We start from the raw sequence: 27,433 nt of genomic DNA on the forward strand, positions 1-27,433 counted from the left end.
ACGGTACGTGCCTGTGGGATAGACTGTATCTTTCACATGGTCCGTGGCTGTGGGATAGACTTTATCTTTCACACGGACCGTGGCTGTGGGAATAGACTATATCTTTCACACGGTCCGTGCCTGTGGGATAGACTTTATCTTTCACACGGTCCGTGCCTGTGGGATAGACTTTTTCACACGGTCCGTGCCTGTGGGATATACTTTACCTTTCACACAGTCCGTGCCTGTGGGATAGACTTTATCTTTCACATGGTCCGTGGCTGTGGGATAGACTTTTTCACACGGTCCGTGCCTGTGGGATAGACTTTATCTTTCACACGGTCCGTGGCTGTGGGGTAGACTTCATCTTTCACACGTTCCGTGGATGTGGGATAGACTTTATCTTTCACACCGTCCGTGGCTGTGGGGCAGACTTTATCTTTCACACGGTCCGTGGCTGTGGGGCAGACTTTATCTTTCACACGGTCCGTGGCTGTGGAATAGACTTTTTCACACGGTCCGTGACTGTGGGATAGACTTTATCTTTCACACGGTACGTGCCTGTGGGATAGACTGTATCTTTCACATGGTCCGTGGCTGTGGGATAGACTTTATCTTTCACACTGTCCGTGTCTGTGGGATAGATTTTATCTTTCCACGGTCCGTGCCTGTTTGATAGAGTGTATCTTTCAAATGGTCCGTGGCTGTGGGATAGACTTTATCTGTCACAAGGTCCGTGGCTGTGGGAATAGACTATATCTTTCACACGGTCCGTGCCTGTGGGATAGACTTTATCTTTCACAAGGTCCGTGTCTGTGGAGTAGACTTTATCTGACTCACTGTCCGTGGCTGTGGGGTTGACTTTATCTTTCACACTGTCCGTGGCTGTGGAATAGACTCTATCTTGCACATGGTCATTGGCTGTGGGAATAGACTGTATTTTTCACACGGTCCCTGGCTGTGGGGTAGACTTTATCTTTCACACGATCCGTGGCTGCGGGGTAGACGTTATCTTTCACACGGTCCGTGGCTGTGGGATAGACTTTATCTTTCACACAGTCCGTGGCTGTGGGATAGACTTTATCTTTCACACGGTCCGTGGCTGTGGGATAGACTTTATCTTTCACACGGCCCGTGGCTGTGGGAATAGACTTTATGTTTTACATGGTCCGTGGCTGTGGGAATAGACTTTATCTTTCACATAGTCCGTGCCTGTGGGATAGACTCTATCTTTCACATTGTCCGTGGCTGTGGTATAGACTTTATCCTTCACACGGTCCGTGCCTGTGGGATCAACTTTATCTTTCACATTGTCCGTGCCTGTGGGATAGACTTTATCTTTCACACAGTCCGTGCCTGTGTGATAGACTCTATCTTTCACACGGTCCGTGGCTCTGGGATAAACTCTATCTTTCACATGGTCCATGGCTGTGGGAATAGACTCTATATTTCACACGGTCAGTGGCTGTGGGGTAGACTCTATCTTTCACACGGTCCGTGGCTGTGGGGTAGAATCTATCTTTCACACGGTCCGTGGCTGTGGGATAGACTCTATCTTTCACACGGTCCATGGCTGTGGGATAGACTCTATCTTACACACAGTCCGTGGCTGTGTGATAGACTTTATCTTTCACACGGTCCGTGCCTGTGGGGTAGACTTTATCTTTCACACAGTCCGTGCCTGTGGGATAGACTCTATCTTGCACATGGTCTGTCGCTGTGGGAAGAGACTCTATCTTTCACACGGTCCATGGCTGTGAGTTAGACTTTATCTTTCACACGGTCCGTGGCTGTGGGGTAGACTTTATCTTTCACACGGTCCATGCCTGTGGGACAGACTTTATTTTTCACACGGTCCATGTCTGTGGGATAGACTTTTTCACATGGTCCGTGGCTGTGGATATACTTTATCTTTCACACGGTCCGTTCCTGTGGGTTAGACTTTATCTTTCACACGGTCCGTGGCTGTGGGATAGAATTTATCTTTCACACGGTCCGTGGCTGTGGGAATAGACTATATCTTTCACACGGTCCGTGCCTGTGGGATAGACTTTATCTTTCACACGGTCCGTGCCTGTGGGATAGACTTTTTCACACGGTCCGTGCCTGTGGGCTATACTTTATCTTTCACATTGTCCGTGGCTGTGGGATAGACTTTTTCACTCGGTCCGTGGCTGTGGGATAGACTTCATCTTTCACACGGCCCGTGGCTGTTGGATAGAGTTTAACTTTCACACGGTGGTTGGCTGTGGGAATAGACTCTATCTTTAACACTGTCCGTGCCTGTGGGATAGACTTTATCTTTCACACGGTCCATGGCTGTGGGGTAGACTTCATCTTTCACACGGTCCGTGTCTGTGGGATAGACTTTATCTTTCACACGGCCCGTGCCTGTGGGGTAGACTTAATCTTTCACACAGTCCGTGGCTGTGGGAACAGACTCTATCATTCACACTGTCCGCGGCTGTGGGGTAGACTTTATCTTTCACACGGTCCGTGCCTGTGGGATTGACTTTATCTTTCACTTGGTCCGTGGCTGAGGGATAGACTTTTTCACACGGTCCATGGCTGTGGGTTAGACTTTATCTTTCACATGGTCCGTGCCTGTGGGATAGACTTAATCTTTCACACGGTCCGTGCCTGTGGTGTAGACTTTATGTTTCATACGGTCCGTGGCTGTGGGAGTAGACTTTATCTTTCACACGGTCTGTGGCTGTGGGAATAGACTTTATGTTTCACAAGGTCCGTGGCTCTGGGAATAGACTTTATCTTTCACATGATCCGTTGCTGTGGGGTAGACTTTATCTTTCACACGGTCCATGCCTGTGGGATAGACTTTATCTTTCACATGGTCCGTGGCTGTGGGATTGACTTTATCTTTCACACGGTCCGTGCCTGTGGGATAACTTTATCTTTCACACGGTCCGTGACTGTGGCATAGAGTTTATCTTTCACACGGTCCGTGGCTGTGGGATAGACTTTATCTTTCACACGGCCCGTGGGTGTGAATTGGACTTTATCTTTAACACGGTCCGTGGCTGAGCGGTAGACTTTGTCTTTCACACGGCCCGTGGCTGTCTGGTAGACTTTCTCTTTCATACGGCCCGTGGCTGTGGATTAGACTTTATCATTTACACGGTCCATGGCTGTGGGGTAGACTTTATCTTTCACACGGTCCGTGCCTGTGAGAAAGACTCTATCTTTCACACGGTCCGAGCCTGTGGGATAGCCTCTATCTTTCACACGGTCCGTGGCTGTGGGAATAGACTTTATCTTTCACACGGTCCATGGCTGTGAGGTAGACTTTCTCTTTCACACGGCCCGTGCCTGTGGCATAGACATTATCTTTCAGACGGCCTGTGCCTGTGCGGTAGACTTAATCTTTCACCCGGCCCGTTGCTGTGGGGTAGACTTTATCTTTCACACGGTCCGTGGCTGTGGGAATAGACTTTATCTTTCACACGGTCCGTGGCTGTGGGAATAGACTTTATGTTTCACACGGTCCGTGGCTGTGGGATAGACTCTATCTTTCACACGGTCCGTGGCTGTGGGGTAGACTTTATCTTTCACAAGCTCCGTGGCTGTGGAATAGACTTTATCTTTCACACGGTCCGTGTCTTTGTGGTAGACTTTATCTTTCACATGGTCCGTGGCTGTGGGATAGACTTTTTCACACGGTCCGTGGCTGTGGGATAGACTTTATCTTTCACACGGTCCGTCCCTGTGGGATAGACTTTATCTTTCACACGGTCCGTGCCTGTGGGATAGACTTTACCTTTCACATAATACTTGGCTGTGGGATAGACTTTATCTTTCACACGGTCGTTAGATGTGGGAACCAAGTCTATCTTTCACACGGTCCGTGGCTGTGGGATAGACTCTATCTTTCTCACGGTCCGTGGCTTTGGGGTAGACTCTATCTTTCACACGGTCCGTGGCTTTGGGGTAGACTTTATCTTTCACAAGGTCCGTGGCTGTGGGTAGACTTTGTCCTTCACACGGTCCGTGGCTGTGGTGTAGACTTTATCTTTCACACGGCCCATGGCTGTGCGGTAGACTTTATGTTTCACACGGCCCGTGGATGTGGGGTAGACTTTATCTTTCACACGGACCGTGCCTGTGGGGTAGACTTTATCTTTCACACGGTCCATGCCTGTGGGACAGACTTTATCTTTCACACGGTTCATGCCTGTGGGAGAGACTTTTTCACATGGTCCGTGGCTGTGGATAGACTTTATCTTTCACACGGTCCGTTCCTGTGGGTTAGACTTTATCTTTCACACGGTCCGTGTCTGTGGGATAGACTTTTTCACATGGTCCGTGACTGTGGGATAGACTTTATCTTTCACACTGTCCGTGTCTGTGGGTCAGACTTTATCTTTCACATGGTACGTGCCTGTGGGATAGACTGTATCTTTCACATGGTCCGTGGCTGTGGGATAGACTTTATCTTTCACACGGTCCGTGGCTGTGGGAATAGACTATATCTTTCACACGGTCCGTGCCTGTGGGATAGACTTTATCTTTCACATGATCCGTGCCTGTGGGATAGACTTTTTCACACGGTCCGTGCCTGTGGGATATACTTTATCTTTCACACAGTCCTAGCCTGTGGGATAGACTTTATCTTTCACATGGTCCGTGGCTGTGGGATAGACTTTTTCACACGGTCCGTGCCTGTGGGATAGACTTTATCTTTCACACGGTCCGTGGCTGTGGGGTAGACTTCATCTTTCACACGGTCCGTGGATGTGGGATAGACTTTATCTTTCACACCGTCCGTGGCTGTGGGGCAGACTTTATCTTTCACACGGTCCGTGGCTGTGGGGCAGACTTTATCTTCCACACGGTCCGTGTCTGTGGGGCAGACTTTATCTTTTACACGGCCCGTGCCTGTGGGGTAGACTTAAACTTTCACACATTCCGTGGCTGTGGGAACAGACTCTATCATTCACACTGTCCGCGGCTGTGGGGTAGACTTTATCTTTCACACGGTCCGTGCCTGTGGGATAGACTTTATCTTTCACATGGTCCGTGGCTGAGGGATAGACTTTTTCACAGGGTCCATGGCTGTGGGATAGACTTTATCTTTCACACGGTCCGTGACTGTGGGATAGACTTTATCTTTCACACGTTCCGTGCCTGTGGTGTAGACTTTATCTTTCATACGGTCTGTGGCTGTGGGAATAGACTTTATGTTTCACAAGGTCCGTGGCTCTGGGAATAGACTTTCTCTTTCACATGATCCGTTGCTGTGGGGTAGACTTTATCTTTCACACGGTCCGTGGCTGTGGGAATAGACTTTATCTTTCATACGGTCTGTGGCTGTGGGAATAGACTTTATGTTTCACAAGGTCCGTGGCTCTGGGAATAGACTTTCTCTTTCACATGATCCGTTGCTTTGGGGTAGACTTTATCTTTCACACGGTCCGTGGCTGTGGGAACAGACTCTATCATTCACACTGTCCGCGGCTGTGGGGTAGACTTAATCTTTCACCCGGCCCGTTGCTGTGGGGTAGACTTTATCTTTCACACGGTCCGTGGCTGTGGGAATAGACTTTATCTTTCACACGGTCCGTTGCTGTGGGAATAGACTTTATGTTTCACACGGTCCGTGCCTGTGGGATAGCCTTTATCTTTCACACGGTCCTTGGCTATGGGAGTAGACTTTTTCTTTCACACGGTCCGTGGCTGTGGGAATAGACTTTATCTTTCACATGGTCCGTGGCTGTGGGATAGACTTTTTCACACGGTCCGTGGCTGTGGGATAGACTTTATCTTTCACACGGTCTGTCCCTGTGGGATAGACTTTATCTTTCACACGGTCCGTGCCTGTGGGATAGACTTTACCTTTCACATGATCCGTGGCTGTGGGATACACTTTATCTTACACACGGTCCTTAGATGTGGAAACAGACTCTATCTTTCACACGGTCCGTGGCTGTGGGATAGACTCTATCTTTCACACGGTCCATGGCTGTGGGGTAGACTTTATCTTTCACACGGTCGTTTGATGTGGGAAAAGACTCTATCTTTCACACGGTCCGTGGCTGTGGGAATAGACTCTATCGTTCACACAGTCCATGGCTGTGGGATAGACTTTATCCTTCACACGGTCCGTGCCTGTGGGGTAGACTTTATCTTTCACACAGTCCGTGCTTGTGGGATAGACTCTATCTTGCACATGGTCTGTCGCTGTGGGAAAAGACTCTGTCTTTCACACGGTCCATGGCTGTGGGTTAGACTTTATCTTTCACACGGTCCGTGGCTGTGGGGTAGACTTTATCTTTCACACGGTCCATGCCTGTGGGACAGACTTTATTTTTCACACGGTCCATGCCTGTGGGATAGACTTTTTCACATGGTCCATGGCTGTGGATAGACTTTATCTTTCACACGGTCCGTTCCTGTGGGTTAGACTTTATCTTTCACACGGTCCGTGGCTGTGGGATATACTTTATCTTTCACACAGTCCGTGCCTGTGGGATAGACTTTATGTTTCACATGGTCCGTGGCTGTGGAATAGACTTTTTCACACGGTCCGTGGCTGTGGGATAGACTTTATCTTACACACGGCCCGTGGCTGTGGGATAGACTTTATCTTTCACACGGTCCATGGCTGTGGGGTAGACTTCATCTTTCACACGGTCCGTGTCTGTGGGATAGACTTTATCTTTCACACGGCCCGTGCCTGTGGGGTAGACTTAATCTTTCACACAGTCCGTGGCTGTGGGAACAGACTCTATCATTCACACTGTCCGCGGCTGTGGGGTAGACTTTATCTTTCACACGGTCCGTGCCTGTGGGATTGACTTTATCTTTCACTTGGTCCGTGGCTGAGGGATAGACTTTTTCACACGGTCCATGGCTGTGGGTTAGACTTTATCTTTCACACGGTCCGTGCCTGTGGGATAGACTTAATCTTTCACACGGTCCGTGCCTGTGGTGTAGACTTTATGTTTCATAAGGTCCGTGGCTGTGGGAGTAGACTTTATCTTTCACACGGTCTGTGGCTGTGGGAAAAGACTTTATGTTTCACAAGGTCCGTGGCTCTGGGAATAGACTTTATCTTTCACATGATCCGTTGCTGTGGGGTAGACTTTATCTTTCACACGGTCCATGCCTGTGGGATAGACTTTATCTTTCACACGGTCCGTGGATGTGGGATTGACTTTATCTTTCACACGGTCCGTGCCTGTGGGATAACTTTATCTTTCACACGGTCCGTGACTGTGGCATAGAGTTTATCTTTCACACGGTCCGTGGCTGTGGGATAGACTTTATCTTTCACACGGCCCGTGGGTGTGAATTGGACTTTATCTTTAACACGGTCCGTGGCTGAGCGGTAGACTTTGTCTTTCACACGGCCCGTGGCTGTCTGGTAGACTTTCTCTTTCATACGGCCCGTGGCTGTGGATTAGACTTTATCATTTACACGGTCCATGGCTGTGGGGTAGACTTTATCTTTCACACGGTCCGTGCCTGTGAGAAAGACTCTATCTTTCACACGGTCCGTGGCTGTGGGATAGCCTCTATCTTTCACACGGTCCGTGGCTGTGGGAATAGACTTTATCTTTCACACGGTCCATGGCTGTGAGGTAGACTTTCTCTTTCACACGGCCCGTGCCTGTGGCATAGACATTATCTTTCACACGGCCTGTGCCTGTGCGGTAGACTTAATCTTTCACCCGGCCCGTTGCTGTGGGGTAGACTTTATCTTTCACACGGTCCGTGGCTGTGGGAATAGACTTTATCTTTCACACGGTCCGTGGCTGTGGGAATAGACTTTATGTTTCACACGGTCCGTGGCTGTGGGATAGACTCTATCTTTCACACGGTCCGTGGCTGTGGGGTAGACTTTATCTTTCACAAGCTCCGTGGCTGTGGGATAGACTTTATCTTTCACACGGTCCGTGTCTTTGTGGTAGACTTTATCTTTCACATGGTCCGTGGCTGTGGGATAGACTTTTTCACACGGTCCGTGGCTGTGGGATAGACTTTATCTTTCACACGGTCCGTCCCTGTGGGATAGACTTTATCTTTCACACGGTCCGTGCCTTTGGGATAGACTTTACCTTTCACATAATACTTGGCTGTGGGATAGACTTTATCTTTCACACGGTCGTTAGATGTGGGAACCAAGTCTATCTTTCACACGGTCCGTGGCTGTGGGATAGACTCTATCTTTCTCACGGTCCGTGGCTTTGGGGTAGACTCTATCTTTCACACGGTCCGTGGCTTTGGGGTAGACTTTATCTTTCACAAGGTCCGTGGCTGTGGGTAGACTTTGTCCTTCACACGGTCCGTGGCTGTGGTGTAGACTTTATCTTTCACACGGCCCATGGCTGTGCGGTAGACTTTATGTTTCACACGGCCCGTGGATGTGGGGTAGACTTTATCTTTCACACGGACCGTGCCTGTGGGGTAGACTTTATCTTTCACACGGTCCATGCCTGTGGGACAGACTTTATCTTTCACACGGTTCATGCCTGTGGGAGAGACTTTTTCACATGGTCCGTGGCTGTGGATAGACTTTATCTTTCACAAGGTCCGTTCCTGTGGGTTAGACTTTATCTTTCACACCGTCCGTGTCTGTGGGATAGACTTTTTCACATGGTCCGTGACTGTGGGATAGACTTTATCTTTCACACTGTCCGTGTCTGTGGGTCAGACTTTATCTTTCACATGGTACGTGCCTGTGGGATAGACTGTATCTTTCACATGGTCCGTGGCTGTGGGATAGACTTTATCTTTCACACGGTCCGTGGCTGTGGGAATAGACTATATCTTTCACACGGTCCGTGCCTGTGGGATAGACTTTATCTTTCACACGGTCCGTGCCTGTGGGATAGACTTTTTCACACGGTCCGTGCCTGTGGGATATACTTTATCTTTCACACAGTCCTAGCCTGTGGGATAGACTTTATCTTTCACATGGTCCGTGGCTGTGGGATAGACTTTTTCACACGGTCCGTGCCTGTGGGATAGACTTTATCTTTCACACGGTCCGTGGCTGTGGGGTAGACTTCATCTTTCACACGGTCCGTGGATGTGGGATAGACTTTATCTTTCACACCGTCCGTGGCTGTGGGGCAGACTTTATCTTTCACACGGTCCGTGGCTGTGGGGCAGACTTTATCTTCCACACGGTCCGTGTCTGTGGGGCAGACTTTATCTTTTACACGGCCCGTGCCTGTGGGGTAGACTTAAACTTTCACACATTCCGTGGCTGTGGGAACAGACTCTATCATTCACACTGTCCGCGGCTGTGGGGTAGACTTTATCTTTCACACGGTCCGTGCCTGTGGGATAGACTTTATCTTTCACATGGTCCGTGGCTGAGGGATAGACTTTTTCACAGGGTCCATGGCTGTGGGATAGACTTTATCTTTCACACGGTCCGTGACTGTGGGATAGACTTTATCTTTCACACGTTCCGTGCCTGTGGTGTAGACTTTATCTTTCATACGGTCTGTGGCTGTGGGAATAGACTTTATGTTTCACAAGGTCCGTGGCTCTGGGAATAGACTTTCTCTTTCACATGATCCGTTGCTGTGGGGTAGACTTTATCTTTCACACGGTCCGTGGCTGTGGGAATAGACTTTATCTTTCATACGGTCTGTGGCTGTGGGAATAGACTTTATGTTTCACAAGGTCCGTGGCTCTGGGAATAGACTTTCTCTTTCACATGATCCGTTGCTGTGGGGTAGACTTTATCTTTCACACGGTCCATGGCTGTGGGAACAGACTCTATCATTCACACTGTCCGCGGCTGTGGGGTAGACTTAATCTTTCACCCGGCCCGTTGCTGTGGGGTAGACTTTATCTTTCACACGGTCCGTGGCTGTGGGAATAGACTTTATCTTTCACACGGTCCGCTGCTGTGGGAATAGACTTTATGTTTCACACGGTCCGTGGCTGTGGAAATAGACTTTATCTTTCACACGGTCCGTGCCTGTGGGATAGCCTTTATCTTTCACACGGTCCGTGGCTGTGGGATAGACTCTATCTTTCACTCGGTCCATACCTCTGGGATAGCCTCTATCTTTCACACGGTCCGTGGCTGTGGGAATAGACTTTATCTTTCACACAGTTCATGCCTGTGGGATAGACTCTATCTTTCACATGGTCCGTGGCTGTGGATTAGCCTCTATCTTTCACAAAGTCGGTGGCTGTGGGATAGCCTCTATCTTTCACACGGTCCGTGACTGTGGGGTAGACTTTATCTTTCACAAGCTCCTAGGCTGTGGGATAGACTTTATCTTTCACACGGTCCGTGTCTTTGTGGTAGACTTTATCTTTCACACGGTCCTTGGCTATGGGAGTAGACTTTTTCTTTCACACGGTCCGTGGCTGTGGGAATAGACTTTATCTTTCACATGGTCCGTGGCTGTGGGATAGACTTTTTCACACGGTCCGTGGCTGTGGGATAGACTTTATCTTTCACACGGTCTGTCCCTGTGGGATAGACTTTATCTTTCACACGGTCCGTGCCTGTGGGATAGACTTTACCTTTCACATGATCCGTGGCTGTGGGATACACTTTATCTTACACACGGTCGTTTGATGTGGGAAAAGACTCTATCTTTCACACGGTCCGTGGCTGTGGGAATAGACTCTATCGTTCACACAGTCCATGGCTGTGGGATAGACTTTATCCTTCACACGGTCCGTGCCTGTGGGGTAGACTTTATCTTTCACACGGTAAGTGGCTGTGTGATAGACTTTTTCACACGTTCCATGCCTGTGGGATAGACTTTATCTTTCACATGGTCCGTGGCTGTGGGATAGACTTTTTGACACGGTCCGTGCCTGTGGTATAGACTTTATCTTTCACACCGTCCGTGGCTGTCGGATAGACTTTATCGTTCACAAGGTCCGTGCCTGTGGGATAGACTTTATCTTTCACACGGTCCATGGCTGTGGGAATAGATTCTATCTTTCACACGGTCCGTGCCTGTGGGATAGACTTTATCTTTCACACGGTCCGTGGCTGTGGGGTAGACTTTATCTCTCACACGGCCCGTGGCCGTGGGGTAGAGTTTATGTTTCACACGGCCCGTAGCTGTGGATTAGACTTTATCTTTCACACGGTCTGTGGCTGTGGGGTAGACTTTATCTCTCACACGGCCCGTGGCCGTGGGGTAGAGTTTATGTTTCACACGGCCCGTAGCTGTGGATTAGACTTTATCTTTCACACGGTCCATGGCTGAGGGGTAGACTTTATCTTTCATACGGTCCGTGCCTGTGGGAAAGACTCTATCTTTCACATTGTCTGTGGCTGTGGGATAGACTTTATCTTTCACACGGTCCGTGCCTGTGGGATAGACTTTATTTTTCACACGGTCCGTGGCTGTGGTATAGACTTTATTTTTCACACGGTCCGTGGGTGTGGGGTAGAATTTATCTTTCACACAGTCCATGGCTGTGGGATAGACTTTATCTTTCACACGGGCCGTGGCTGTGAGATAGACTCTATCTTTCACATGGTCCTTTCCTGTGGGATAGACTCTATCTTTCACATGGTTCATGGCTGTGGAAATAGACTTTATCTTGCACACGGTCCGTGGCTGTGGGATAGACTTTATTTTTCACACGGACGTGACTGTGGGGTAGACTTTATCTTTCACACGGTCCATGCCTGTGGAACAGACTTTATCTTTCACATGGTCCGTGGCTTTCGGATAGACTTTATCTTTCACACGGTCCGTGGCTGTGGGTAGACTTTGTCCTTCACACGGTCCGTGGCTGTGGTGTAGACTTTATCTTTCACACGGCCCGTGGCTGTGCGGTAGACTTTATGTTTCACACGGCCCGTGGATGTGGGGTAGTCTTTATCTTTCACACGGACCGTGGCTGTGGGGTAGACTTTATCTTTCACACGGTCCATGCCTGTGGGACAGACTTTATCTTTCACACGGTCCATGCCTGTGGGATAGACTTTTTCACACGGTCCATGGCTGTGGGATAGACTTTATCTTTCACACGGTCCGTGTCTGTGGGTTAGACTTTATCTTTCACACGGTCTGTGGCTGTGGGATAGACTGTATCTTTCACATGGTCCGTGGCTGTGGGATAGACTTTAACTTTCACACTGTCCGTGTCTGTGGGATAGACTTTATCTTTCCACGGTACGTGCCTGTTTGATAGAGTTTCAAATGGTCCGTGGCTGTGGGATAGACTTTATCTGTCACAAGGTCCGTGGCTGTGGGAATAGACTATATCTTTCACACGGTCCGTGCCTGTGGGATAGACTTTATCTTTCACAAGGTCCGTGTCTGTGGAGTAGACTTTATCTGACTCACTGTCCGTGGCTGTGGGGTTGACTTTATCTTTCACACTGTCCGTGGCTGTGGAATAGACTCTATCTTGCACATGGTCATTGGCTGTGGGAATAGACTGTATTTTTCACACGGTCCCTGGCTGTGGGGTAGACTTTATCTTTCACACGATCCGTGGCTGCGGGGTAGACGTTATCTTTCACACGGTCCGTGGCTGTGGGATAGACTTTATCTTTCACACAGTCCGTGGCTGTGGGATAGACTTTATCTTTCACACGGTCCGTGGCTGTGGGATAGACTTTATCTTTCACACGGCCCGTGGCTGTGGGAATAGACTTTATGTTTTACATGGTCCGTGGCTGTGGGAATAGACTTTATCTTTCACATAGTCCGTGCCTGTGGGATAGACTCTATCTTTCACATTGTCCGTGGCTGTGGTATAGACTTATCCTTCACACGGTCCGTGCCTGTGGGATCAACTTTATCTTACACATTGTCCGTGCCTGTGGGATAGACTTTATCTTTCACACAGTCCGTGCCTGTGTGATAGACTCTATCTTTCACACGGTCCGTGGCTCTGGGATAAACTCTATCTTTCACATGGTCCATGGCTGTGGGAATAGACTCTATCTTTCACACGGTCCGTGGCTGTGGGGTAGACTCTATCTTTCACACGGTCCGTGGCTGTGGGGTAGAATCTATCTTTCACACGGTCCGTGGCTGTGGGATAGACTCTATCTTTCACACGGTCCGTGGCTGTGGGATAGACTCTATCTTTCACACAGTCCGTGGCTGTGTGATAGACTTTATCTTTCACACGGTCCGTGCCTGTGGGGTAGACTTTATCTTTCACACAGTCCGTGCCTATGGGATAGACTCTATCTTGCACATGGTCTGTCGCTGTGGGAAGAGACTCTATCTTTCACACGGTTCATGGCTGTGAGTTAGACTTTATCTTTCACACGGTCCGTAGCTGTGGGGTAGACTTTATCTTTCACACGGTCCATGCCTGTGGGACAGACTTTATTTTTCACACGGTCCATGTCTGTGGGATAGACTTTTTCACATGGTCCGTGGCTGTGGATATACTTTATCTTTCACACGGTCCGTTCCTGTGGGTTAGACTTTATCTTTCACACGGTCCGTGGCTGTGGGATAGAATTTATCTTTCACACGGTCCGTGGCTGTGGGAATAGACTATATCTTTCACACGGTCCGTGCCTGTGGGATAGACTTTATCTTTCACACGGTCCGTGCCTGTGGGATAGACTTTTTCACACGGTCCGTGCCTGTGGGCTATACTTTATCTTTCACATTGTCCGTGGCTGTGGGATAGACTTTTTCACACGGTCCGTGGCTGTGGGATAGACTTTATCTTTCACACGGCCCGTGGCTGTTGGATAGAGTTTAACTTTCACACGGTGGTTGGCTGTGGGAATAGAGTCTATCTTTAACACTGTCCGTGCCTGTGGGATAGACTTTATCTTTCACACGGTCCATGGCTGTGGGGTAGACTTCATCTTTCACACGGTCCGTGTCTGTGGGATAGACTTTATCTTTCACACGGCCCGTGCCTGTGGGGTAGACTTAATCTTTCACACAGTCCGTGGCTGTGGGAACAGACTCTATCATTCACACTGTCCGCGGCTGTGGGGTAGACTTTATCTTTCACACGGTCCGTGCCTGTGGGATTGACTTTATCTTTCACTTGGTCCGTGGCTGAGGGATAGACTTTTTCACACGGTCCATGGCTGTGGGTTAGACTTTATCTTTCACACGGTCCGTGCCTGTGGGATAGACTTAATCTTTCACACGGTCCGTGCCTGTGGTGTAGACTTTATGTTTCATACGGTCCGTGGCTGTGGGAGTAGACTTTATCTTTCACACGGTCTGTGGCTGTGGGAATAGACTTTATGTTTCACAAGGTCCGTGGCTCTGGGAATAGACTTTATCTTTCACATGATCCGTTGCTGTGGGGTAGACTTTATCTTTCACACGGTCCATGCCTGTGGGATAGACTTTATCTTTCACACGGTCCGTGGCTGTGGGATTGACTTTATCTTTCACACGGTCCGTGCCTGTGGGATAACTTTATCTTTCACACGGTCCGTGACTGTGGCATAGACTTTATCTTTCACACGGTCCGTGGCTGTGGGATAGACTTTATCTTTCACACGGCCCGTGGGTGTGAATTGGACTTTATCTTTAACACGGTCCGTGGCTGAGCGTTAGACTTTGTCTTTCACACGGCCCGTGTCTGTGAGGTAGACTTTCTCTTTCACACGGCCCGTGGCTGTGGATTAGACTTTATCATTTACACGATCCATGGCTGTGGGGTAGACTTTATCTTTCACACGGTCCGTGCCTGTGAGAAAGACTCTATCTTTCACACGGTCCGTGGCTGTGGGATAGCCTCTATCTTTCACACAGTCCGTGGCTGTGGGAATAGACTTTATCTTTCACACGGTCCATGGCTGTGAGGTAGACTTTCTCTTTCACACGGCCCGTGCCTGTGGCATAGACTTTATCTTTCACACGGCCTGTGCCTGTGCGGTAGACTTAATCTTTCACCCGGCCCGTTGCTGTGGGGTAGACTTTATCTTTCACACGGTCCGTGGCTGTGGGAATAGACTTTATCTTTCACACGGTCCGTGGCTGTGGGAATAGACTTTATGTTTCACACGGTCCGTGGCTGTGGGAATAGACTTTATCTTTCACACGGTCCGTGCCTGTGGGATAGCCTTTATCTTTCACACGGTCCGTGGCTGTGGGATAGACTCTATCTTTCACTCGGTCCATACCTCTGGGATAGCCTCTATCTTTCACACGGTCCGTGGCTGTGGGAATAGACTTTATCTTTCACACAGTCCATGCCTGTGGGATAGACTCTATCTTTCACATGGTCCGTGGCTGTGGGATAGCCTCTATCTTTCACACGGTCCGTGGCTGTGGGATAGACTCTATCTTTCACACGGTCCGTGGCTGTGGGGTAGACTTTATCTTTCACAAGCTCCGTGGCTGTGGGATAGACTTTATCTTTCACACGGTCCGTGTCTTTGTGGTAGACTTTATCTTTCACATGGTCCGTGGCTGTGGGATAGACTTTTTCACACGGTCCGTGGCTGTGGGATAGACTTTATCTTTCACACGGACCGTCCCTGTGGGATAGACTTTATCTTTCACACGGTCCGTGCTTGTGGGATAGACTTTACCTTTCACATAATACTTGGCTGTGGGATAGACTTTATCTTTCACACGGTCGTTAGATGTGGGAACCAACTCTATCTTTCACACGGTCCGTGGCTGTGGGATAGACTCTATCTTTCTCACGGTCCGTGGCTGTGGGGTAGACTCTATCTTTCACACGGTCCGTGGCTTTGGGGTAGACTTTATCTTTCACAAGGTCCGTGGCTGTGGGTAGACTTTGTCCTTCACACGGTCCGTGGCTGTGGTGTAGACTTTATCTTTCACACGGCCCATGGCTGTGCGGTAGACTTTATGTTTCACACGGCCCGTGGATGTGGGGTAGACTTTATCTTTCACACGGACCGTGCCTGTGGGGTAGACTTTATTTTTCACACGGTCCATGCCTGTGGGACAGACTTTATCTTTCACATGGTACGTGCCTGTGGGATAGACTGTATCTTTCACATGGTCCGTGGCTGTGGATAGACTTTATCTTTCACACGGTCCGTGGCTGTGGGAATAGACTATATCTTTCACACGGTCCGTGCCTGTGGGATAGACTTTATCTTTCACACGGTCCGTGCCTGTGCGATAGACTTTTTCACACGGTCCGTGCCTGTGGGATATACTTTATCTTTCACACAGTCCTAGCCTGTGGGATAGACTTTATCTTTCACATGGTCCGTGGCTGTGGGATAGACTTTTTCACACGGTCCGTGCCTGTGGGATAGACTTTATCTTTCACACGATCCGTGGCTGTGGGGTAGACTTCATCTTTAACACGGTCCGTGGATGTGGGATAGACTTTATCTTTCACACCGTCCGTGGCTGTGGGGCAGACTTTATCTTCCACACGGTCCGTGTCTGTGGGGCAGACTTTATCTTTTACACGGTCCGTGTCTGTGGGGCAGACTTTATCTTTTACACGGCCCGTGCCTGTGGGGTAGACTTAAACTTTCACACATTCCGTGGCTGTGGGAACAGACTCTATCATTCACACTGTCCGCGGCTGTGGGGTAGACTTTATCTTTCACACGGTCCGTGCCTGTGGGATAGACTTTATCTTTCACATGGTCCGTGGCTGAGGGATAGACTTTTTCACAGGGTCCATGGCTGTGGGATAGACTTTATCTTTCACACGGTCCGTGCCTGTGGGATAGACTTTATCTTTCACACGTTCCGTGCCTGTGGTGTAGACTTTATCTTTCATACGGTCTGTGGCTGTGGGAATAGACTTTATGTTTCACAAGGTCCGTAGCTCTGGGAATAGACTTTCTCTTTCACATGATCCGTTGCTGTGGGGTAGACTTTATCTTTCACACGGTCCGTGGCTGTGGGATAGACTTTATCTTTCACATGGTCCGTGGCTGTGGGATAGACTTTATCTTTCACACGGCCCGTGGGTGTGAAGTGGACTTTATCTTTAACACGGTCCGTGGCTGTGCGGTAGACTTTGTCTTTCACACGGCCCGTGGCTGTGAGGTAGACTTTCTCTTTCACACGGCCCGTGGCTGTGGATTAGACTTTATCATTTACACGGTCCATGGCTGTGGGGTAGACTTTATCTTTCACATGGTCCGTGCCTGTGGGAAAGACTCTATCTTTCACACGGTCCGTGGCCTTGGGATAGCCTCTATCTTTCACACGGTCCGTGGCTGTGGGAATAGACTCTATCTTTCACACGGTCCATGGCTGTGAGGTAGACTTTCTCTTTCACACGGCCGTGCCTGTGGCATAGACTGTATCTTTCACACGGCCTGTGCCTGTGGGGTAGACTTAATCTTTCACCCGGCCCGTTGCTGTGGGGTAGACTTTATCTTTCACACGGTCCGTGGCTGTGGGAATAGACTTTATCTTTCACACGGTCCGTGGCTGTGGGAATAGACTTTATGTTTCACACGGTCCGTGGCTGTGGGAATAGACTTTATCTTTCACACGGTCCGTGCCTGTGGGATAGCCTTTATCTTTCACACGGTCCGTGGCTGTGGGATAGACTCTATCTTTCACTCGGTCCATACCCCTGGGATAGCCTCTATCTTTCACACGGTCCGTGGCTGTGGGAATAGACTTTATCTTTCACACAGTTCATGCCTGTGGGATAGACTCTATCTTTCACATGGTCCGTGGCTGTGGATTAGCCTCTATCTTTCACAAGGTCGGTGGCTGTGGGATAGCCTCTATCTTTCACACGGTCCGTGACTGTGGGGTAGACTTTATCTTTCACAAGCTCCTAGGCTGTGGGATAGACTTTATCTTTCACACGGTCCGTGTCTTTGTGGTAGACTTTATCTTTCACACGGTCCTTGGCTGTGGGAGTAGACTTTTTCTTTCACACGGTCCGTGGCTGTGGGAAGACTTTATCTTTCACATGGTCCGTGGCTGTGGGATAGACTTTTTCACACGGTCCGTGGCTGTGGGATAGACTTTATCTTTCACACGGTCTGTCCCTGTGGGATAGACTTTATCTTTCACACGGTCCGTGCCTGTGGGATAGACTTTACCTTTCACATGATCCGTGGCTGTGGGATACACTTTATCTTACACACGGTCCTTAGATGTGGAAACAGACTCTATCTTTCACACGGTCCGTGGCTGTGGGATAGACTCTATCTTTCACACGGTCCATGGCTGTGGGGTAGACTTTATCTTTCACACGGTCGTTTGATGTGGGAAAAGACTCTATCTTTCACACGGTCCGTGGCTGTGGGAATAGACTCTATCGTTCACCCAGTCCATGGCTGTGGGATAGACTTTATCCTTCACACGGTCCATGGCTGTGGGATAGACTTTATCTTTCACACGGTCCGTGGCTGTGGGATAGACTCTATCTTTCACACGGTCCGTGCTTGTGGGATAGACTTTATCTTTCACACGGTCCGTGCCTGTGGGGTAGACTTTATCTTTCACACAGTCCGTGCCTGTGGGATAGACTCTATCTTGCACATGGTCTGTCGCTGTGGGAAAAGACCCTGTCTTTCACACGGTCCATGGCTGTGGGTTAGACTTTATCTTTCACACGGTCCGTGGCTGTGGGGTAGACTTTATCTTTCACACGGTCCATGCCTGTGGGACAGACTTTATTTTTCACACGGTCCATGGCTGTGGGTTAGACTTTATCTTTCACATGGTCCGTGGCTGTGGATAGACTTTATCTTTCACACGGTCCGTTCCTGTGGGTTAGACTTTATCTTTCACACGGTCCGTGGCTGTGGGATATACTTTATCTTTCACACAGTCCGTGCCTGTCGGATAGACTTTATGTTTCACATGGTCCGTGGCTGTGGGATAGACTTTTTCACACGGTCCGTGGCTGTGGGATAGACTTTATCTTTCACACGGCCCGTGGCTGTGGGATAGACTTTATCTTTCACACGGTGGTTGGCTGTGGGAATAGACTCTATCTTTAACACTGTCCGTGCCTGTGGGATAGACTTTATCTTTCACACGGTCCGTGGCTGTGGGGTAGACTTTATCTTTCACATGGTCCGTGGCTGTGGGGTAGACTTCATCTTTCACACGGTCCGTGCCTGTGGGATAGACTTTATCTTTCACACGGCCCGTGCCTGTGGGGTAGACTTAATCTTTCACACGGTCCGTGGCTGTGGGAACAGACTCTATCATTCACACTGTCCGCGGCTGTGGGGTAGACTTTATCTTTCACACGGTCCGTGGCTGTGGGAGTAGACTTTATCTTTCACACGGTCTGTGGCTGTGGGAATAGACTTTATGTTTCACAAGGTCCGTGGCTCTGGGAATAGACTTTATCTTTCACATGATCCGTTGCTGTGGGGTAGACTTTATCTTTCACACGGTCCATGCCTATGGGATAGACTTTATCTTTCACACGGTCCGTGGCTGTGGGATAGAATTTATCTTTCACACGGTCCGTGCCTGTGGGAAAGACTCTATCTTTCACATGGTCTGTGGCTGTGGGATAGACTTTATCTTTCACACGGTCCGTGGCTGTGGGATAGACTTTATCTTTCACACGGCCCGTGGGTGTGAAGTGGACTTTATCTTTAACACGGTCCGTGGCTGTGCGGTAGACTTTGTCTTTCACACGGCCCGTGGCTGTGAGGTAGACTTTCTCTTTCACACGGCCCGTGGCTGTGGATTAGACTTTATCATTTACACGGTCCATGGCTGTGGGGTAGACTTTATCTTTCACACGGTCCGTGCCTGTGGGAAAGACTCTATCTTTCACACGGTCCGTGGCTGTGAGATAGCCTCTATCTTTCACACGGTCCGTGGCTGTGGGAATAGACTTTATCTTTCACACGGTCCATGGCTGTGAGGTAGACTTTCTCTTTCACACGGCTCGTGCCTGTGGCATAGACTTTATCTTTCAAACGGCCTGTGCCTGTGGGGTAGACTTAATCTTTCACCCGGCCCGTTGCTGTGGGGTAGACTTTATCTTTCACACGGTCCGTGGCTGTGGGAATAGACTTTATCTTTCACACGGTCCGTGGCTGTGGGAATAGACTTTATGTTTCACACGGTCCGTGGCAGTGGGAATAGACTTTATCTTTCACACGGTCCGTGCCTGTGGGATAGCCTTTATCTTTCACACGGTCCGTGGCTGTGGGATAGACTCTATCTTTCACTCGGTCCATACCTCTGGGATAGCCTCTATCTTTCACACGGTCCGTGGCTGTGGGAATAGACTTTATCTTTCACACAGTCCATGCCTGTGGGATAGACTCTATCTTTCACATGGTCCGTGGCTGTGGGATAGCCTCTATCTTTCACACGGTCCGTGGCTTTGGGGTAGACTTCATCTTTCACACGGCCCGTGGCCGTGGGGTAGACTTTATCTTTCACACGGCCTGTGGCTGTGGGGCAGACTTTATCTTTCACACGGTCCGTGCCTGTGGGGTAGACATTATCTTTCACACGGTCCGTGGATGTGGGGTAGACTTTATCTTTCACAAAGTCTGTGGCTGTGGGCTAGACTTTATCTTTCACACGGCCTGTGGCTGTGGGGAAGAGTTTATCTTTCACACGGCCTGTGGCTGTGGAGTAGACTTTATCTTTCACATGGTCTGTGGCTGTGGGGTAGACTTTATCTTTCACATGGTCCGTGCCTGTGGGAAAGACTCTATCTTTCACACGGTCCGTGGCTGTGGGGTAGACTTTATCTTTCACACGCTCCATGGCTTTGGGGTAGACTTCATCTTTCACACGGTCCGTGCCTGTGGGATAGACTGTATCTTTCACACGGCCCGTGCCTGTGGGGTAGACTTAATCTTTCACACGGTGGGTGGCTGTGGGAACAGACTCTATCATTCACACTGTCCGCGGGTGTGGGGTAGACTTTATCTTTCACGCGGTCCGTGCCTGTGGGATAGACTTTATCTTTCACATGGTCCGTGGCTGTTGGATAGACTTTATCTTTCACACGGCCCGTGGGTCTGAAGTGGACTTTATCTTTAACACGGTCCGTGGCGGTGCGGTAGACTTTGTCTTTCACACGGCCCGTGGCTGTCAGGTAGACTTTCTCTTTCACACGGCCCGTGCCTGTGGCATAGACTTTATCTTTCACACGGCCTGTGCCTGTGGGGTAGACTTAATCTTTCACCCGGCCCGTTGCTGTGGGGTAGACTTTATCTTTCACACGGTCCGTGGCTGTGGGAATAGACTTTATCTTTCACACGGTCCGTGGCTGTGGGAATAGACTTTATGTTTCACACGGTCCGTGGCTGTGGGAATAGACTTTATCTTTCACACGGTCCGAGCCTGTGGGATAGACTCTATCTTTCACACGGTCCGTGGCTGTGGGATAGACTCTATATTTCACTCGGTCCATACCTCTGGGATAGCCTCTATCTTTCACTCGGTCCGTGGCTGTGGGAATAGACTTTATCTTTCACGCAGTCCATGCCTGTGGGATAGACTCTATCTTTCACATGGGCCGTGGCTGTGGGATAGCCTCTATCTTTCACACGGTCTGTGGCTGTGGGATAGCCTCTATCTTTCACACGGTCCGTGGCTGTGGGGTAGACTTTATCTTTCACAAGCTCCGTGGCTGTGGGATAGACTTTATCTTTCACACGGTCCGTGTCTTTGTGGTAGACTTTATCTTTCACACGGTCCGTGGCTGTGGGAGTAGACTTTATCTTTCACACGGTCCGTGGCTGTGGGAATAGACTTTATCTTTCACATGTTCCGTGGTTGTGGGATAGACTTTTTCACACGGTCCTTGGCTGTGGGATAGACTTTATCTTTCACACGGTCCGTGCCTGTGGGATAGACTTTACCTTTCACATGATCCGTGGCTGTGGGATAGACTTTATCTTTCAAACGGTCGTTAGATGTGGGAACCAACTCTATCTTTCACACGGTCCGTGGCTGTGGGATAGACTCTATCTTTCACACGGTCCGTGGCTGTGAGTTAGACTTTATCTTTCACACGGTCCGTGGCTTTGGGGTAGACTTCATCTTTCACACGGCCCGTGGCTGTGGGGTAGACTTTATCTTTCACACGGCCTGTGGCTGTGGGGCAGACTTTATCTTTCACACGGTCCGTGCCTGTGGGGTAGACATTATCTTTCACACGGTCGGTGGATGTGGGGTAGACTTTATCTTTCACACGGTCTGTCGCTGTGGGGTAGACTTTATCTTTCACACGGCCCGTGGCTGTGGGGTAGAGTTTATCTTTCACACGGCCTGTGGCTGTGGAGTAAACTTTATCTTTCACACGGTCCGTGGCCGTGGGATAGACTTTTTCTTTCACATGGTCCGTGGCTGTGGGAAGAGACTCTATCTTTCACACGGTCCGTGGCTGTGGGATAGACTCTATCTTTCACACGGTCCATGGCTGTGGGAATAGACTCTACCTTTCACACGGTCCGTGGCTGTGGGAAAGACTTTATCTTTCGCACGGTCCGTGGCTGTGTGGTAAACTTTATCTTTCATACATTTCGTGGATGTGGGGTAGACTTTATCTTTCACACGGTCCGTGCCTGTGGGTTAGACTTTATCTTTCACATGGTCCGTGGCTCTGGTATAGACTTTATCTTTCACACGGTAAGTGGCTGTGGGATAGACTTTTTCACACGGTCCATGCCTGTGGGATAGACTTTATCTTTCACATGGTCCGTGGCTGTGGGATAGACTTTTTGACACGGTCCGTGCCTGTGGGATAGGCTTTATCTTTCACACGGTCCGTGGCTGTCGGATAGACTTTATCGTTCACAAGGTCCGTGCCTGTGGGATAGACTTTATCTTTCACACGGTCCGTGGCTGTGGGAATAGATTCTATCTTTCACACGGTCCGTGCCTGTGGGATAGACTTTATCTTTCACACGGTCCGTGGCTGTGGGGTAGACTTTATCTCTCATACGGCCCGTGGCCGTGGGGTAGAGTTTATGTTTCACACGGCCCGTAGCTGTGGATTAGACTTTATCTTTCACACGGTCCGTGGCTGTGGGGTAGACTTTATCTTTCATACGGTCCGTGCCTGTGGGAAAGACTCTATCTTTCACACGGTCTGTGGCTGTGGGATAGACTTTATCTTTCACACGGTCCGTGCCTGTGGGATAGACTTTATTTTTCACACGGTCCGTGGCTGTGGTATAGACTTTATTTTTCACACGGTCCGTGGCTGTGGGGTAGACTTTATCTTTCACACGGTCCGTGCCTGTGGGATAGACTTTATCTTTCACACGGGCCGTGGTTGTGGGATAGACTCTATCTTTCACATGGTCCTTTCCTGTGGGATAGACTCTATCTTTCACATGGTTCATGGCTGTGGGAATAGACTTTATCTTGCACACGGTCCGTGGCTGTGGGATAGACTTTATTTTTCACACGGACGTGACTGTGGGGTAGACTTTATCTTTCACACGGTCCGTGCCTGTGGAACAGACTTTATCTTTCACACGGTCCGTGGCTTTCGGATAGACTTTATCTTTCACACGGTCCGTGGCTGTGGGTAGACTTTGTCCTTCACACGGTCCGTGGCTGTGGTGTAGACTTTATCTTTCACACGGCCCGTGGCTGTGCGGTAGACTTTATGTTTACACGGCCCGTGGATGTGGGGTAGACTTCATCTTTCACACTGACCACGGCTGTGGGGTAGACTTTATCTTTCACACGGTCCCTGCATGTGGGACAGACTTTATCTTTCACACGGTCCATGCCTGTGGGATAGACTTTTTCACATGGTCCGTGGCTGTGGATAGACTTTATCTTTCACACGGTCCGTTCCTGTGGGTTAGACTTTATCTTTCACACGGGCCGTGGCGGTGGGATAGACTCTATCTTTCACATGGTCCTTTCCTGTGGGATAGACTCTATCTTTCACATGGTTCATGGCTGTGGGAATAGACTTTATCTTGCACACGGTCCGTGGCTGTGGGATAGACTTTATTTTTCACACGGACGTGACTGTGGGGTAGACTTTATCTTTCACACGGTCCGTGCCTGTGGAACAGACTTTATCTTTCACACGGTCCGTGGCTTTCGGATAGACTTTATCTTTCACACGGTCCGTGGCTGTGGGTAGACTTTGTCCTTCACACGGTCCGTGGCTGTGGTGTAGACTTTATCTTTCACACGGCCCGTGGCTGTGCGGTAGACTTTATGTTTCACACGGCCCGTGGATGTGGGGTAGACTTCATCTTTCACACGGACCGCGGCTGTGGGGTAGACTTTATCTTTCACACGGTCCATGCATGTGGGACAGACTTTATCTTTCACACGGTCCATGCCTGTGGGATAGACTTTTTCACATGGTCCGTGGCTGTGGATAGACTTTATCTTTCACACGGTCCGTTCCTGTGGGTTAGACTTTATCTTTCACACGGTCCGTGGCTGTGGGATAGAATTTTTCACACGGTCCGTGACTGTGGGATAGACTTTAACTTTCACACTGTCCGTGTCTGTGGGATAGACTTTATCTTTCACACGGTACGTGCCTGTGGGATAGACTGTATCTTTCACATGGTCGGTGGCTGTGGGATAGACTTTATCTTTCACACGGTCCGTGGCTGTGGGAATAGACTATATATTTCACACGGTCCGTGCCTGTGGGATAGACTTTTTCACATGGTCCGTGCCCGTGGGATATACTTTATCTTTCACACAGTCCGTGCCTGTGGGATAGACTTTATCTTTCACATGGTCCGTGGCTGCGGGATAGACTTTTTCACACGGTCCGTGGCTGTGGGATAGACTTTATCTTTCACACGGCCCGTGGCTGTGGGATAGACTTTATCTTTCACACGGTGGTTGGCTGTGGGAATAGACTCTATCTTTAACACTGTCCGTGCCTGTGGGATAGACTTTATCTTTCACACGGTCCCTGGCTGTGGGGTAGAATTCATCTTTCACACGGTCCGTGGCTGTGGGATAGACTTTATCTTTCACACGGTCCGTGGCTGTGGGGCAGACTTTATCTTTCACACGGTCCGTGGCTGTGGGGCAGACTTTATCTTTCACACGGTCCGTGTCTGTGGGGCAGACTTTATCTTTTACACGGCCCGTGCCTGTGGGGTAGACTTAAACTTTCACACGGTCCGTGGCTGTGGGAACAGACTTTATCTTTCACATGGTCCGTGGCTGTGGGATAGACTTTTTGACACGGTCCGTGCCTGTGGGATAGACTTTATCTTTCACACGGTTCGTGGCTGTCGGATAGACTTTATCGTTCACACGGTCCGTGCCTGTGGGATAGACTTTATCTTTCACACGGTCCGTGCCTGTCGGATAGACTTTATCTTTCACACGGTCCGTGGCTGTGGGGTAGACTTTATCTCTCACACGGCCCGTGGCCGTGGGGTAGAGTTTATGTTTCACACGGCCCGTAGCTGTGGATTAGACTTTATCTTTCACACGGTCCGTGGCTGTGGGGTAGACTTTATCTTTCATACGGTCCGTGGCTGTGGCATAGACTTTATCTTTCACATGGTCCGTGGCTGTGGGATAGACTTTATCTTTCACACGGTCCGTGCCTGTGGGATAGACTTTATCTTTCACACGGTCCGTGGCTGTGGCATAGACTTTATCTTTCACATGGTCCGTGGCTGTGGGATAGACTTTATCTTTCACACGGCCCGTGGGTCTGAAGTGGACTTTATCTTTAACACGGTCCGTGGCGGTGCGGTAGACTTTGTCTTTCACACGGCCCGTGGCTGTCAGGTAGACTTTCTCTTTCACACGGCCCGTGCCTGTGGCATAGACTTTATCTTTCACACGGCCTGTGCCTGTGCGGTAGACTTAATCTTTCACCCGGCCCGTTGCTGTGGGGTAGACTTTATCTTTCACACGGTCCGTGGCTGTGGGAATAGACTTTATCTTTCACACGGTCCGTGCCTGTGGGATAGACTCTATCTTTCACACGGTCCGTGGCTGTGGGATAGACTCTATCTTTCACTCGGTCCATACCTCTGGGATGGCCTCTATCTTTCACACGGTCCGTGGCTGTGGGAATAGACTTTATCTTTCACACAGTCCATGCCTGTGGGATAGACTCTATCTTTCACATGGTCCGTGGCTGTGGGATAGCCTCTATCTTTCACACGGTCCGTGGCTGTGGGATAGCCTCTATCTTTCACACGGTCCGTGGCTGTGGGGTAGACTTTATCTTTCACAAGCTCCGTGGCTGTGGGATAGACTTTATCTTTCACACGGTCCGTGTCTTTGTGGTAGACTTTATCTTTCACACGGTCCGTGGCTGTGGGAGTAGACTTTATCTTTCACACGGTCCGTGGCTGTGGGAATAGACTTTATCTTTCACCTGGTCCGTGGCTGTGGGATAGACTTTTTCACACGGTCCGTGGCTGTGGGATAGACTTTATCTTTCACACGGTCCGTCCCTGTGGGATAGACTTTATCTTTCACACGGTCCGTGCCTGTGGGATAGACTTTACCTTTCACATGATCCGTGGCTGTGGGATAGACTTTATCTTTCACATGGTCCGTGGCTGTGGGATAGACTTTTTGACACGGTCCGTGCCTGTGGGATAGACTTTATCTTTCACACGGTTCGTGGCTGTCGGATAGACTTTATCGTTCACACGGTCCGTGCCTGTGGGATAGACTTTATCTTTCACACGGTCCGTGCCTGTCGGATAGACTTTATCTTTCACACGGTCCGTGGCTGTGGGGTAGACTTTATCTCTCACACGGCCCGTGGCCGTGGGGTAGAGTTTATGTTTCACACGGCCCGTAGCTGAGGATTAGACTTTATCTTTCACACGGTCCGTGGCTGTGGGGTAGACTTTATCTTTCATACGGTCCGTGCCTGTGGGAAAGACTCTATCTTTCACACGGTCTGTGGCTGTGGGATAGACTTTATCTTTCACACGGTCCGTGCCTGTGGGATAGACTTTATTTTTCACACGGTCCGTGGCTGTGGTATAGACTTTATTTTTCACACTGTCCGTGGCTGTGGGGTAGACTTTATCTTTCACATGGACCGTGCCTGTGGGATAGACTTTATCTTTCACACGGGCCGTGGCTGTGGGATAGACTCTATCTTTCACATGGTCCTTTCCTGTGGGATAGACTCTATCTTTCACATGGTTCATGGCTGTGGGAATAGACTTTATCTTGCACACGGTCCGTGGCTGTGGGATAGACTTTATTTTTCACACGGACGTGACTGTGGGGTAGACTTTATCTTTCACACGGTCCGTGCCTGTGGAACAGACTTTATCTTTCACACGGTCCGTGGCTATGGGTAGACTTTGTCCTTCACATGGTCCGTGGCTGTGGTGTAGACTTTATCTTTCACACGGCCCGTGGCAGTGCGGTAGACTTTATGTTTCACACGCCCCGTGGATGTGGGGTAGACTTCATCTTTCACACGGACCGTGGCTGTGGGGTAGACTTTATCTTTCACACGGTCCATGCCTGTGGGACAGACTTTATCTTTCACACGGTCCATGCCTGTGGGATAGACTTTTTCACATGGTCCGTGGCTGTGGATAGACTTTATCTTTCACACGGTCCGTGGCTGTGGGATAGACTTTATCTTTCACACG

General features: G+C 49.6%; 1 protein-coding gene across 3 annotated transcripts in view; it reads left to right on the forward strand.

The window, feature by feature from the left end:
• LOC122683791 (poly(A)-specific ribonuclease PARN-like) overlaps positions 1-27,433 on the forward strand; it is a 1,255,676-nt gene that overhangs the window by 780,111 nt on the left and 448,132 nt on the right. The window lies entirely within an intron of this gene.

Source organism: Cervus elaphus, chromosome 1 (genome assembly GCF_910594005.1).
Source record: "Cervus elaphus chromosome 1, mCerEla1.1, whole genome shotgun sequence".
NCBI classification, from domain to species: Eukaryota; Metazoa; Chordata; class Mammalia; order Artiodactyla; family Cervidae; genus Cervus; species Cervus elaphus.